Here is a 10,021-nt window from a genome sequence, read left to right as displayed (position 1 = left end):
CTACGTGAAAATTAGATTACGAGCTTCTGACAAATAGCAACTGGTTTCATATTTTGTTGTTTGACCTTTTTTATCTACAACTCATAGAACACAGTATAATTGTCCATAATGTAATTAGTTCAGTACAACATTATAAGCCAAAGAGCCCATTCCTGTGCTGTGTTCCTATGTTAACAGTCCTATGTTAACAGGGGAAAAAATACCAACCAGCAATATTGTTATCTATTGCAGTCAAAGATCTGTCAATAATAGCTCTCACTAATGAGACTAATTGAGCCATTACAAATATCTTTGGAAAATCCATTCAGTTGCATTCTTGGTTTCTTCATTAAACTGAGGATTTAAGAAAATAGGATTAAATGCCATGAAATGTAGAAAAGCATTAAACCATATTTTCTGAATTTAGAATCTTAGAAACTCCAACATAGAAATTTTCCATTTAATCCATCAGTCCTGTTCTAATGCTTTATTTCAGCATAAACCACCTAGTTTAATGTATGATTGCATATTGTTAAAATGCTTTCTCCCTTGGATGTTTTCTTTTATCTCTATTTTGAATCCGCAATGATCTTTAAATCATGTTTGGGTTGTATTTTGCCAATGGTTTCTGACACAGAATTGTACATACTGACTGTAGAGAGAGACATCAATGTTTGTTTGTTGTCATGGTACTCAATGGGTACTTGAGTATTAGTTACGTTTTGTGGTTCCCTTTGTCACTATTTTCTTCAATAGAACTGAATTTCAGGAGAGGATTAAAAAGGATAGCAGATACTGTTGCACTTGTTACAGATACCAAACACAGATGATTTCCATTCCTTGTTTATCTACCTGCCACCTAAATTATGCACATTAATGACACATTTGTGTCTAACACTGACCTTGTTCTCTTGGAATCGTAGAATCGATGACGATGCATATTTTTGGGCAAATGAAGCAGGGGCTTTCTTCCATTTCAGTTCTCCACCAAAAAAAAAGTAGTTTGAACCTGTAGCATAACTTTATTGGATTTAGCTTTAAAGTGAACAAATAGTTCTATACATATTTATGAAATCAAGTAACTGTAAAAGTTGACCATCTGATATATAAACTTATTGGGGACTCTGTAACTCACTGAGCATGGGTGGAGACAAATCAGCTGAATAGTCAGTAATGCAGCCTTTAAGTACTGGAAGATATATGACTAGCAGAAAAATAGGGAGCAAATGGAAAAAAGAATGTGCACATAGGGAGAAGCGCATATTACCACTGTAAATATCTGTCATTTTACTCACTGTGTTCCTATTGTTCCATGTTAATCTCATGTGCTTGTGTTCATACACATATTTTCCCACTTGGATGTTATTCTGTTCTTTTTGAAGTACTGTTCACCCACATGAATCTTAATTTGTATGCTTTTTTTTTCCTTTCATTATTGACTAACCTGCTGCATGTTTTGGACATTTTCTGACTTTTTGCCAGATTGCTAGATTGTTAACGGACCTATATGGGTACAGTATGACTCATTGCCACGTGGTAACATAACTCCTCTGGAAAACTTCTACTGAATATTTAAATATTTTTCAAATCTGTTATGTTTTGAGATGTTTATATAGAAACTTTGCTCTATTTATTTAAAATAAAACTATAGATAATTCTTTGAGACCAAATGACATTAGTTGATGAAACCTGTACTGCAATAGAAATTAAAATGCGTATTGATGCAGATAAGAGAGATTGCATTACTAAAACGAAAGCAATTTACTTAATGAGTTGGAACTCACTACAGCTTGCAAAATATTTTTGTCGGTGGTTGCTAAATATGACCAGAAAAAAGGAGAAGTTGCTACAGGTGTCCTTTGTTAAAGAATAAAATGCACATTAGGGTTGAAGCCCTTCATTAATTAATGAACATCCATGATACAGGAAACATTCCCTTAAAAATGGTACATGCTTTTAAATCCCTAAATGCATTGCTGCATTTAAAAAAAATGCCCAGCACAGGCATTAACATTCTTAGCAGATATTTTTTCTACGTTGTTAGAAAAATTAGCTGAACCAACAGGATGTGGTTTAGCTTTGCAGCCCGTATGTAGACTCTATCACTGTCATCCCCAACGTAGAGCAACCAAGATTAGCTGCATAGATTATTACAGTCATACATGTGACTGTTGGTGGGTTCCTTCATTTGAAGTGCCTACAAAATTGTTGCTGCTTAATGGCAGTTTGAATAGACAGAAGAAAGCAGAGCTCCGGGTAAGAACATGCTAGTATAATCCAACTTTGACTAACTTTTAATTAGTTTATTTAATTTTGTTAGTGACTTTAAATGGTTTGGCTCTGACACCTTGCATAACATTTATTATTGCTTTTCTGGTTTGGTAGCATGTTAAGTTTCATAAGTGTTGGTGCTTTGGGGCAGAGGTAAAGCAGTCGTGCTTTAGAGAAGGTTCCAATTAACAAATGTGCATTTGTGAGAAAGGTATTTATAATGTACCAATTGTTTAAACTTTTAATATAAATGTTTAATGATTCCCTTTTCACGTGCAACTTTCTGTATGACATTTTTCTTCAAGGAAGTGATCATTTGGAGGTGGGGTGCTTGTGAAGTAAAGATCTAGCAGATTTTCTTTTGAATTAAAATAGAATGTTCATTTCAATATGAAGATTGGGTTTAAATGTGAGATACAAGAGAATCAAATACTTCTAATTTTTTTGTGTGCCAATGATTTTCAGTTTGGGGAACTGTAATTTGGACACTTTAGCTACACCATTACATTGTGCTGACCTGCAGCCTGTGATCAACTTTTACCCCACACCAGTTCAGACCTCCATCTCTCCATGATGCCCCACCCCCATTCCCTATATTGCTTTTATGTCCCATGTGCAAACCAATCATGATCAAAGATTCAAAGTGCACCCATTTTAGATGTGCAACTTTGCTTGTGTAACCTTGATAAAGTTCCTTCAACTGTCTGTTTCCATTCAAAATGAAAACATGTTTTATCATGACCTAAACAAGTAAATTGAAAAGGGTTATATGCTTAGAGGCGTGTTTAAGGATTAAAATACAAAAAGCTACATCTGAGTAAAAATATTCTCCAATAGTCAGCTTCCAAAACTTGCTCACTGAATTTCAATTTGTACATCAAAAATATACTTTCTTTTCCTTTTCTGCTTGCACTCTGTGGTAACCTATTTAGGATTGATCTATAAAGAAACATATGTCCTCAAACTACATGTATTTTTCATGTCTTCAAACTACATGCTTTTCTACAAGCTATTAAGATGCTATCATTTTCAACATAAAATCATTTTATTGTAGGAATGAGTCAGTCAAGATGAACGTAACACAACCTAATTTCAATATTTTTAAGTTCATGGAAATAATTTTTAGAAAACTAATTATGGTGTTAATTCTGGACTTAATGGGGTAATTGACATATACTTTGGAGCAGGAAAGCAAATTTGCTTATAAAATAACAGTTAATGCTTCCACATGTATCTAAAAACATAGGGAAACGGAGCAAGAATATGCCACATGGACCATCAAGCCTCCTCCACCACTCAGTAACTTCATGTCTGATGCTCAAGTTTAACGTCTTTCTGTCTGACCTCATATGCCCAAGTTCCCTTAAAATCAAACTATTTATCAATCTCTAACGTTCTGAATGACTGCATGTCCACAGTGTTCTGGAATAGAAATGTACAATGATTAACAATTGACTATGTTTCTTTTCTAAAGAAAAACTCATCTCTATTCTTAATAATACTTTATCCAAAGATTTAGACCAGTAGCCCTAGATTCTCCATTCAGGGAGTCAGCATCTTGCCACCCTCTTTGTCAATCCCTCATAGGATCTTGCATGTTTCAATAAGATCATCCATCATTTTTTTTTTAAATTTGGAGAATACACTCATCCTATTCAATCTTTCCTTACAGCAAGTGTCCACCTCTCCCAAGGATCATTATATAAAGGACACGCAAGGTGGATCACTAAGACAGGAATATTTTCCTCGGATGTCCTCTTGTAATGTAAACCAATACACCAGTCACCCTTCTATTGCTTGCAACAGATAGATGTTAATTTTGCATTCAGTGTGCAAGAACACACAGATTTTTCTTTGCCAACATTTAAATAGTTTCTCAACATTTAAGTATTCTGCTTTTCTATTCTCATGATCAAAGTGAATAATCTCAAATTTTCCTGTGTTATTACATGATTTGATGGCTTTTGCCCACTCACTTTACCAATCTACACCCCTTTGTCTTCACTCTTCCACTTGTCTTTTTGTCATTAGAAAGCTTAGAAACATTGTATTCATATTTTCTTCTCACTCATTTATTTAGATTGAAATTGAGTCTGGTTCAACATTGATACTTTTGTGCTCATGACTAACAGCCTGGCAGCCCACAAATTGCCTGTTTTATGTCTACATTTCTTTTCTGTTTCAACCAATTCTCAATCCATATGTTACCCTAACCTCACGAGCCCTTAATTTCTTCGACAACCAATCCTGTGGCACCTTTTCAAATACTTTTAAATATCTTCAAACACTACATCAACTAACACCCTTTTTAAATACCTCATTAGTTATATCCTCTGTTATTTATATGTTGTCTTTCCCATTCACATAAATATATTAACTCTTCTGAAACACATAAGGGGCTGGACTAAGTGCACTGACAAGCAGTTCCTTAAGGAACTTTTGCCTGTGTCCTCTCATGGTTCAGCAGGTCTGACTTGTGTGCCTGTCCATTGAAACAAAGGAGGTCAGTTGTCTGTGCACCTGAACTCCAATTCTGTCCATTGCATTTGTTGCTGAACACTGCCACGCTGAGTTGAGAGCTGGATGCATTGAGTATACAACCCCTCAGATTTATGCTATAGCTGACGTATGTAGCTCGGCCCCATTAATCTGAATGGGATTGCTGACCTTCACTTCACAAACATTGTAATTAATTTATTTCAGGTATTTCTAATTTTTTTTTAAGTTTTAAAATATTTAAGTCTGTTTAACTATTTTAAATGTGTTCTCAGATCCAGGCCTGAGAATTTGCAGCCTGTGGTCTAGTGATTACTCACATTCTGCTCCTCCACTGCAGAAGACTCGTGAACACAGAGCTTGGCTGGTCTTTGATCCAGATGAAATTTAGTGTGGGCTGCTGTCACTATGGGTAGAAAGTTCGGGAAGTGTGTTGGATCCAGTACCCTTTGGACCAGCAATTATGAAATACCCTGTTGAAGTCGTATACTTTGTATTTTTCTTACTTGTTCACTTTTTTGCAGTAAGGGTGTCAGTGGCAAGGTCAGCACTTACTGCCCATTGCTAATTGTCCTTGTAAAGGAAGTGATGAGCTGCTACCTTGGACTGATACATTCTTTCCTATGAAGGTACTCCACAATGTTGGTGAGGAGGCAAGTGCAGGATTTAAATCCAGGGACAATGAAGAAATTATATAGTTTCAATTTAGGATGGTGTACAACTTGGATGAGAAACTGCATTTAATGGAGTTCCCATATAATTACTGCCTTTCTCCTTCTTGGTAGGACAGTTGATGGGTTTGGGAGGTGCTGTCAGAATGGCCTAGGGAGTGCAGTGTGAGAGAAATGCCATCCATTTTTTTATATGGCACTACTGTTCTTTTGGGAAGGAGTGGTTGTTCTGGTTGGTGTGGCAATTAAGTAGGCAACATTATCCAGGATGGTGTTGAGCTGCTTGAGTATTATTGGAGGCAGGATCATCTGGCAAGTGGAGAGAATTTCATCACTCTCTTCAGCTGTGCCTTGTAAATGATGAAAAGTCTTTTGGGGTGTCGAGGAGAGAAGCACTTGCCAGATGATACCCAGGCTCTGACCTGCTCTATAGCCACAGTATTTATGGGTATGATCCAGTTGAGTTTTTGGTTAGTGGTGACCTCAGGATGTTGATGTTGGTGGGTTTAATGGCGGTAACACCATTGAATATCAGGAGTAGGGAGTCAAATATTCCCTTTTGGAGATGGTTCTTGCTTGATACATTGAAGGTGACATAAACGTTACCTTCCATTTATTAGCGCCACATCTGATTGTTGTCTACATCTTATTACATGCTAGCATGGACTGGTTCATTTGATTAAAAAGTTGTATAATCAGGGAGAGACCCTGTCTGACTGATTTGATTTTAATCTTTCAAAGAAGGTAACAAAATGTATTGATGGGGACCGTGCCATTAATGTAGTCTACATGGACTTCAATAAGGCATTTGACAAGGTCCCAAAAGGTTAAGGTGCATGGGATCCAAGGTCAGTTAATAAATTGGATCCAAAATTAGCATTGTCATGGAATGCAGAGGGTGATGGTGGAGAATTGTTTTTTTATGATTGAAAGCTTGTGATGAATAGTGTATCGCAGCAATTCATGCAGAAATGTGCATTGTTTATGTACATTAATGATTTGGGTATGAACATGAGGTATGTTTAATAAGTTTTCAAACAACACCATCACTAGTGTTGTCATAGGTGCAAGGATGATATTGGTAAAATGAACAAAGCAATGGCAGAAATTAATCCTGAGAAGCATGAGGTGATGCACTTTGGCAGGACTAATAGGAATAGGAGATATACAATGAGTGGCAGGGACTAGGGGAGTACTGAGGAACAGAGGGGCCTTGGTGCACAAGTCTCTGAATGTGGCAGCACAAGTAGATGAGGTGGTGAAGAAGGCATATGAGATATTTGCCTTTATAAGCCAGGGCATACCATATGAGAGGAGAGGGGTTACAGATTATAAAACATTGGTTAGGCCACAGCTGGAGTACTGTCTACAGTTTTGTTACCACACTATAGGAAGGATGTGATTGTAATGGAGACGGTGCAGAGGGAATTTACTAGGATGTTAAGTAATAAATCTGCTGGAGGAACTCAGTGAATCGAGAGGCATCGGTGGGGGCAGGAGAAGTGAGGGGTGGGTGGGGAGAGAAGGAACTCTTGATATTTCAGGTAAACTGCTGCATCAGGACCTTTTCCACCCACAGATACTGCCTGACCCACTGAGTTCCTCTAGCAGATTGTTTGTTGCTGCAGATTCCAGCATCTGCATCCTCTTGTGTCTCTATTTCACCATGACATTACATGGGATGGAACATTTTAATTACGTCAAGAGAATGAATGGCTTGGGTTTGATTTCCTTCGAATAGAGGAGGCTGAGGGGTGACCTAACTGAAATTGGTAAACTGGTTTATGATTGTCACATGTACTGAGGTACAGTGAAACATTTGTCTTGCATACTGTTCACACAGATCAATTCATTACACAGTATATTAAGGTAGTACATGGTAAAATGATAACAGAATGCAGGATAAAGTGTTACAGTTCCAGAAAAAGTGAAGTGCAGGTAGACAATAAGGTGCCAGGTCATAACGAGGTAGCTTGTGGGGTCAAGAGTCCATCTTATCATACTGGGCAACCATTCAATAGTCTTATAACAGCGGAATAGAAGCTGTCCTTGAGCCTGGTGGTACATGTTTTCAGGCTTTTGTATCTTCTACCCGGTGGGCGAAGGGGGGTAGAGAGAATGTCGGGGGTGGATGGGGTCTTTGATTATGCTCGGTGCTTTACCGAGGTAGAAAGAAGTGTAGACAGAGTCCATGGAGGGGAGGCTGGTTTCCGTGATGTGCTGAGCTATGTCCATAACACTTAGCAGTTTCTTGCGGTCGTATAGAGCAGTTGTTATACCAAGCCACGATACATCTGGATAGGATGCTTTCTATGGTGTATCGATTAAACATTGGTGAGGATCAAAGGGGACATAAAATTTCTTTGACCTCCTGAGGAAGTAGAGGTGCTGGTGAGCTTTCTTGGCCATGTCATCTATGTGGTTTGACCAGGACAGGCTATTGGTGGTGATCACTCCTAGGAACTTGAAGCACTCAACCCTCTTGACCTCAGCACCCTTGATATAGACAGGAGCATGTTCACTATGAGGTAGCTTGTGGGGTCAAGAGTCCATCCTATCATACTGGGGAAACTATTCAGTAGTCTTATAACAGTGGAATAAAAGCTGTCCTTGAGCCTGGTAGTACGTGCTTTCAGGCTTTTGTGTCTTCTGCCCGATGGGCGAGGGGGGAAGAGAGCATGTCCAAGGTGGATGGGGTCTTTGATTATGCTGGCTGCTTTCCCATCAACTGTCCCTTCCTGAAGTCAATGGCCAGCTCTTTTGCTGACATTGAAGGAAAGGTTGTTGTCATGACACCATGTTACTAAGCTCTCTATCTCCTTCATGTGCTCTGACTCATCATTATTTGAGATACAGCCCACTATGGTGGTATCATCTGCAAACTTGTAAACTGAGTTAGAGCAGAATCTGGCCACACAGTCATGTGGATGGAGAGTCGAGTAGGGGGCTGAGGATGCAGCCTTATGGGGCAGCAGTGTTGAGAATAACCATGGCGGAGGTGTTGCTGCCTATCCTCACTGATTTGCGTTTTGTTGGTCAGGAGGTATCCAATCCAATATCCAATTGAGGTACCCAAAGTTATGAGAGACATAGATGGGGTAGAGAGTGAGAGACTTCTGCTCTTAGCAAAGTTTCCTCAGTATTTCCTAAGGTCATTCTTTGCATATGTTCAAGATTTTTAAGTTTACAGTCTTAATTGTCAGCAATTTATTAGTTTTGCAGACTGTACAATTATGAAGAAGGACATGCACATCTTTTATCTACACTTGGTCATTAACACAGTTGGTCTCAGCTTACTCAGGACAAGTTCTGAGTATTTTGGGATAAACTGTTAAGGTTAAATTATTGGATTAGCATTCTGAGTTCTGGACCATTGTACCATCCAGGGGCACAAATTTGAATCCCAGCTGGCGAATTTAAATTTGAGAAATAAAAAAATCTCGAGTTTCTTTATTTAAAAAAAAAAGCTAGTCACTAATGTTTTTCAGTGAAGGAAATCTGCCATTCTTGCCTCATCTGCCATTAAACTGGAAGAAGTGCATAAGATCATGATAGACAGAGATGGGGTAAATGCACTCTGGGAAATCAAGAACTAGAGGGCATAGGTTTAAGGGGAACAGGGAAAGATTTAATAGGAACCTGAGGGGCAACTTTTTCATACAGAGGGTGGTACATATACAAAACAAGCTGCCAGAGGAAGTGGTTGAGGCGGGTACAATAACAACACTTTAAAAGACATTTGAACGAGTACATGGATAGGAAAAGTTTAGAGGGACATGGGTCAAACATTGGCACATGGGACTAGCTTAGATGGGCATCCTGATCAAGTTAGGCTGAAGAGGCAGTTCCCATTCTGTATGACTATATGTGAATAAAGAGTTGAATGTTTTCAATTCAGGGACAATTTTTGATGTACGATAAATTATGGCATTTTAAATTAAAGATTGAACATTACAGTCCTAATTGCCAGCAAGTTATTAGCTTTTCAGATTGATATGGTTGCAGACTGTACCATTATGAAGAAGGACACATACATCTTTTATCTATTCTTGGTCATTAACACAGTCTCAGCTTACTTGGGACAGGTTCTGAATATTTTGGGATATATTATGCCTTAATGGCCAGTGGCTTGAGTTAATGAACTAAACTGATCGGTGATGATAAGCATAAAAAAATTGATTAACAAATAGAAATCAATTGGGCAGAAAAAGATATGGTTCAAACTGCTGGGCTGTCCAGATTACCACATGAATTAAGATATTTTCTCACTGTAACCTGTATGTAGTCATGCAGAGACACTAAGTCCACGCTGACCATCAAGCACCATTTTTACACTAATCCTACCATAACCTATTTCATTCTCGCCATGTTCCCATCAACTGTCCTCCAGAATCTACAACTCGTCTACACAATGTGGGCAATTTACATTTGCCAATTAATCTACCAACTTGTACGTTTTTGTGATGTGGGAGGAAGTCGGAGCACCTGGAGGAAACCTGCATAGTCACAGAGAGAATGTGCTAACTCCACACAGATGATACTGCAGGTCAGGAATGAACCAGGGTCTACTAGCAGTTCCCAATGTGACATCCCTAACATTGTAG

At 38.4% G+C, this 10,021-nt stretch overlaps 1 protein-coding gene across 2 annotated transcripts in view; it reads left to right on the top strand.

The window, feature by feature from the left end:
• The first annotated feature begins 2,108 nt into the window (after nucleotides 1-2,108).
• Nucleotides 2,109-10,021, top strand: part of arhgap15 (Rho GTPase activating protein 15) — a 593,944-nt gene continuing 586,031 nt past the window's right edge. Inside the window, exon 1 of one of the 2 annotated variants that reach the window (XM_052029237.1) lies at nucleotides 2,109-2,235. The gene's annotated coding sequence lies outside the window, so the exon portion shown is untranslated. Of the gene's footprint in view, nucleotides 2,236-2,443; nucleotides 2,462-10,021 lie in introns of those variants that run through there. The other variant, XM_052029228.1, reaches the window with a different exon arrangement.

The sequence above is a fragment of the Pristis pectinata genome, chromosome 1, assembly GCF_009764475.1.
Source record: "Pristis pectinata isolate sPriPec2 chromosome 1, sPriPec2.1.pri, whole genome shotgun sequence".
Taxonomy (NCBI): Eukaryota; Metazoa; Chordata; class Chondrichthyes; order Rhinopristiformes; family Pristidae; genus Pristis; species Pristis pectinata.
Note: the sequence above shows the minus strand (reverse complement) of the source record. Positions and strands in the feature narration are given on the sequence as shown.